Genomic DNA, 6,492 nt, shown 5'->3' on the forward strand with positions numbered 1-6,492 from the left:
TCTGGGAGCCAAGGCGACTGAGGGAGGCCCCAGTTCGGCGGAGTGCGCGGGTGGTGGGCGGGGCCCGGCTGCGGCGCGCGTGTGCACGTGACCACCAGGGCTCCGGGGATTGGGCAGGCCCAAGCGGCGCCACGTCGGCACGGCCCCGGGCTTCGCCGACCTCTTGACGGAGCTGTGCGAGTGAGGGCTGTTGCTGGCCAGACTGGGAGCGGGCGCGCGTGCGCCTCAGGGAGCCTGGTCCCTAGTTAGTATCCAGGGACGATGAGCAGCGCTTCCCGCCGTCATCTGAGCTGACTTTTAAATCAGGGAAATGAAGTAAGGACATAGCGTCACATTCCCGGCCTCTTCTGAGCTGACTTTTTTAAATGAGGGAAGTGAAGTAAGGACAAAGGGTTCTTATGTGATACTTTTACAAGGTTTCTAACCATGTGAGTCTTAATCCTGTATACCTCCCCAAGTGTATGGTATTGAGTGAATTGTAGACAAGCAAGGTAATACGTTTTCTTGTGTTCTTATCCTTAGGTTAACTTAATGCTGTTGTCATGACACAATTAGGTGATTATTTGATTAATTTCTTTCTCTTTTTAAGCTCTGACTTCAGCAATACTAATGAAGGAACTTCCCATGTGGTGGAGTGGATAAGAATCTGCCAGCCAGTGCAGGGGACACAGCGTGTGTTGTAGCCACGCGTTCCAGGAAACAAACTCACCCAGAAGGACAATGCAGATAGTGGAGTGCAGTTTATTACACCGAGGGGCCCAAGGCAGAGTCTCCTCTTAGCCAAGAACCCCAACTGACTTTTGTGAAAACCTTATATACCTTAGGCTCAAGCCCACATCCCCAAATTCCTTAAACCTAGTCTGAAAAGTGTTAAAGGAAGATACAATCAGGTCACAGCCATGATTCATAATCAGAAGGGTATCTTGGGGATACCTTGGGGAATCTTGGTATGGAATCTGGTGTTTATCAGTACGGGAGGCCAGTTCAGCCGTAGGTATATGTTATGCCCATAGCTACCAGGCACATAGTCCAAAGCTGACTGAAAGTGCAAGATGGAGTTTCCTTCTTTTTCAAGATGGAGTCAGCACCGCCTGTTCCTCTCCTTCTTCAGTAACACTGGTTGAGAAAGACCCCACATGCTGGGGAATAACTAAGCTGGTGTGCCACAACTACTGAAACCCAGTTGGTATCTAAAGCCTGTACTCCACAGCAAGAGAGCCACCGCAATGAGAAGCCCTAGCACTGCAACTGAAGAGAAGTCCCTGCTCACTGCAACTAGAGGAAATTCTTGCCAAGCAACGAAGATGCAGTGTGGCCAAAAAACAAATAAATACATAACAACAACAAAAACGAAAGACACCATGATGTGAACAAAACTCAAAATTCACCGTACGTCAAAGAAGCAAGATGTGAGAGAACAGACTGTGTTACTTTGTTTACAAGGAACACGGGCAAAGACAAATCTTACCAATAATGTGAGAAGTTGTTAGGGAACAGTTGACCAACACTGCCTGCCCTGACTGGACATCATAATAACATCTTAAGTCTCCTACCTCAGGCTGCTTCAAAGAACATAAAGCCAAAGAAGGGCCCAAAACCAACCTGGGGAAAACCAAGGAGGGGCCAAGAAGGGGAGAAATGTGTGTTAGTCGCTTCAGTTGCATCTGACTCTTTGTGACCCCTTGGACTGTAGCCCGCCAGGCTCCTCTGTCCATGGATTCTCCAGGCGAGAATACCGGAGTGGTTTGCCATTTCCACCTCCAAAGAAGGGGAGAAGAGACCAGTCCATTAAATCTCTTGCCAACCTCCCAGACTCTCTCATGCTGGAAATCATTTTGATTGAGTGATGCACATGCCATCGGGAAGGGCCCTGCATCAGACTGAATGAGGACATGAGCAAGATGACTGGCCAGAGACAATCCCAACTCACTTAACCCCACCCACCATAAAACTTGAGACTGCAAACCACAAGGCAGAGCAGTTCTCGTAGTCTCCCTTACACTGTTGCTCTCCACTCCAGCGTCACTTTTCAATAAAGTCTTTTGCTTTGTCAGTACTGTAGCTCCTTGGACAATTCATTTGAGTCTTAGACAAGGGCCCACTCTCAGGCCCTCAAAGAGGTCCCATCCAGTGACAAAATCACATCAGTGATTGAGAAGGGATAAGGGAAACTTTGGATATAAGGGGAATGTTTTATGTCTTACTGGTGGGTGATGTCAAAAGTTATATCCATTTGTTAAAAATCGACCACACTGTACATTTTAAATGTGTGCTTTAGCTGTCCCTTCATGTTTACTGAAGTTAATAACTATCTTATTGGACTGTTGTAAAGAGCACAGGTGGAGAATTTGACTCTGCTTGGCACAAAGATGGTTCCTATCATTGGCTACAACAGTTTTATAACTGAGCAGGGATGGTTTCTGTCTTCACCAGTTTTATCCCAGAATTAAGTCCAAGCTTTTGTCCGGTGCAAGTGTTGAATAAGTATTTCAAAATGTTGAGTGAATGAACTCCCCTACTGAATATACTCAATGTGCCCTTTCCCATCTTGAGTTTGAACAACGATATAGAAATTCCCTAACACAGGATAGAGGGTCCTTCAGAACAGGAGCTCAGAGTGAGTTCCCAAGATATCTGCAGCCACTGTCTTGTAGAAACTGATGCCCAAGCTACAGCAGATGAATGCAGTTTTAACTGCTCATAGAGGAGTGTGTCTAGTCCCCCCTGCCCTCATCTCAGCTTACGGAACTCCAGCTCACCTTGCAGGGGGCTTTTCTAGCTTTCCCAGGCAGTTGTGATCCCTCTTGGTACCCTCTCGTTTACTCCCTTATTCCTTGTTGATTTATTCACTGAACATTGAACACCTGCTTGATGCCAGGCATGGAGTGACACATTGAAGAGACAAAGACAGAGAGAGTAAGATAAAGCTGGGTAAAAGGGATTCAAAACTTAAAAGTATCTGCAGTCTTTAGCAACTTTTAGACTTCCAATCCATGAACATGGTAAACCTCTGTGTGTATTCTGGTCATCTCTTACTGTTCTCGGCAGTGTTCCATAGGGCACAAGTCTTACATATCCATCTTTGGACAGATTTACCTCTTAAGCATTTCATATTTCTAATGCTATTTTAAATGGCATTTTTAGTTTCAATTTCCAATTGTTTTTGCTAGTATATAGGGAAAGAGTTGATATTTTTACATTTACCTTACGTTCTGCAATCATGGATTGTCTAGAGTGCTGTGGTGGAGCCTCATCACAGCTGCCTCCAGGGAACATCTCCCAGGATGTCCTCCCTCTATTACTTCCACATGCTCCATCAGGTGTGTCTGTGACATTTACCAGGGCAGAATTTGTTCAACGTTAAGCACTCAGTAGTGCTTGGTCAAAATGTGCTCCTCCTGCAGTGGGAGTCCCCACCCTCCCCAGAGCTGGGAGAGACCCAGAGAGAGGGGTGAGCTCCAGAAGACTGATCACAACCCTGCTCAGGAAGCCCATGCTGTTGTTGAATCCCTGGCTCCCTTCCTACACACACTTCACAGGTGGAGGCATCCTTGTGAAATCCAGGCTTGCAGAGGCTTTTGGAAACATCACCATCTGAACTACTGTAGAAGACAGAGTAATGTAGTAGTAAAAGTGTAATAGTAATAGCAGCAGCAACAGTAGTAGTAATAGTAGTACTATTGCTCTTTTTAAAGCTGCCAGCTCAGTAATGGTAACGTGTTACTTCAGTCAACAAATAGTAAGAATTCTGTTGGCCATACAACTGGGGTTAAAACAAAATGGCTCAAACAGCTTACCCTGTAGTGCATAAACCGACAGTTCACACAGCCTTTAGTAACTGCTGAGAGAGGGGTAAGTTGGGGGCTGGGAGGCCCAGAGCAGCAGCACTCAAATCAGCCCAGGGGGCCCTCGCACCATGTCCCAGAGGGAGGGGTGCTTGAGTTTGTCAACTGAAAATATAATGCAGGAGGCTGTGAATGAGAATAGAGTTTATCTAGTGACTTAGCAGGAGCAGCAGCAGCAGGGTTTTGTTTAGTGTGGCCACCTCCGTGAATGTCTTCACTGGATCTTCTAGATAACTTGCTGCAGTTTCTACATTAGCTCTTGTGGTTTCTTCTTGCACTTCTATATTATGGAGACGGCTTCTTTCCTTAAACCTCATGAACCAACCTCTGCTAACTTCAAACTTATCTTCTGCAGCCTCCTTGCCTCTCTCAGCCTTCCCAGAGTTGAAGAGAGTTGGGGTCCTGCTCTGGATCAGGCTTTGGCTTAAGGGAATGTGGTGGCTGGTTTGCTCTTCTATCCGGACCACTCAGACTCTCTCCATACCAGCAATAAGGCTTTCATTTTCTTACCATTGGTGTGTTCACTGGTGCAGCACTTTTCATTTCCTTCAAGAACTTTCCATTTGTATTCATGCACAACTTGGTTAACTATTTGGCTCCATGAAAGTGAAAGTGTTAGTTGAGTATGACTCTTTGTGACCCCATGGACTGTAGCCCGCCAAGCCCGTCAGGCTCCTCCCTCCATGAGATTTTCCAGGAAAGAATACTGGAGTAGATTGCCATTTCCTTCTCCAGGGGAACTTCCCGACCCAGGGATTGAACCCGGGCCGGGTCTCCTGCATTGCAGGCCGACTCTTTACCATCTGAGCCACCAGGGAAGCTTTTGGCAGTCTGGGCTGTTGACATGCTTTTCTCAGTGAGCTGAATCATTTCTAGCATTTGATTTAAAATGAAGATGTGCGACTCTTCCTTTTACTTGAACACTTAGAGGCCATTGCAGGGCTGTTATCTGGCTTAATTTCAATACTATTGAGGCCTGAGGAAAGGAGGAGAGAGCAGTCAGAACATACACATTTATGCGTTAAGCTCACCTCCCCTGGTGGCTCAGACAGTAAAGCATCTGTCTACAATGCGGGAGACCTGGGTTTGATCCCTGGGTCAGAAAGATCCCCTGGAGAAGGAAATGGCAATCCACTCCAGTACTATTGCCCGGAAAATCCCATAGACAGAGGAGCCTGGTGGGCCACAGTCCATGGGGTTGCAAAGAGTCGGACACGACTGAGCGACTTCACTTTCACTTTCACCACCTTATATGGGCACAGTTCTTGGCACCCCTGAAATTATAATAGTAACATCAAAGATCACTGATCACAGATCAGTCACTATGACAGATATAATGAGAAAGTTCATAATATTGGGAGAATTACCAGAATGTGACAGAGACACCGAGTGAGCAGATGCTGTTGGAGAAATGGTGCTGATGGACTCGCTCAATGCAGGGTTGTCACAAACCTTCAATTGTTAAAAAAAAAAAAATCCACTATCTGTGAAGTGTAATGAAATGAGATCTACCTATATTGGAAAAAAGAAGTAATGTCCTTTCCTACAAATAGTATCCTGTGACCTCCCACAGAGAAAGAGCAAAACCATCTCTTTTTGCTGGCTCCTGTTTCCTGGCTACAGTTGCACACGAGTATGATCAGGGACCAGTTTTTCAAATCACTGACAGATTGAGGACACTGGAAGTAGAAAAGAGAACAAAAGATTCCAGGGGAAAATTGTACAAAATGAGCTTAATTTTCCAACAAATGTGATTACTTTGGTCCATTTGAAATATTAAGCTTGAGCATATAAAATTGCCATTTTTGTAGGTCAAAAACAGTTGAATATCTGCTGAGATCTTCAATCTCCTATCGTTCAATCTGATTATACATACATATTCTAATAATTTTTATATCCCCAAATGTATATATAGCTCAGTTATATCTGTATAATTATATATCTTAAATATATTCTAATTATATACCCATATCTTAATTTTTTATATAACCTAACTATAAATTAATTATATATTAGTTGAGTATATATGTAATTTACATATTATATGTAATATATTTTATATCTTAATTATATATTCTAATCAAATGTATACCTAAAATTAGAAAACATACATCTATTACACACAATTAGAAGAAAGACAAAATTAGAATATGTATGTATATATATATTTCATATATACAGAAGTATACAGATAGCCTAATTCTGTCTTCTAATTTTTTCTTTATTCTAATTTTAAGATATATCCTAACTATATATACGTGCCCTCATATCTCCTAGTTTTAGATCATCTTAATATTATACACATCCTAATTACACGCATATACACTCAGATGATCCTGAATTTGAAGTCTGGTTGGTAATGAAAATTGAGCAAGGGCTTATGTGGACACAGCAGTACATTGCCATCTCACCAAACAAACAAATTCGTTAAGAACGAAAAACCAAAAACCAAACAAGAAGGGTTTGTAGGACAATTTATCCTGTTAATCTCAAAGCATTACCAGCCACGATGGATTTGTGAATGTATAAGACCACACTGCCCCCTTGTGCCTTTATGTGGTACTGCAGCTGTTTGGAGGTTAACCACACAGATATTTATGGTTACTGATTTACTCTTTCCTTTTTTTTTTTTTTTTTTTTTTTTTTT

The sequence above is a fragment of the Bison bison genome, unplaced genomic scaffold (genome assembly GCF_000754665.1).
Source record: "Bison bison bison isolate TAMUID 2011002044 unplaced genomic scaffold, Bison_UMD1.0 scf7180017864374, whole genome shotgun sequence".
Taxonomy (NCBI): Eukaryota; Metazoa; Chordata; class Mammalia; order Artiodactyla; family Bovidae; genus Bison; species Bison bison.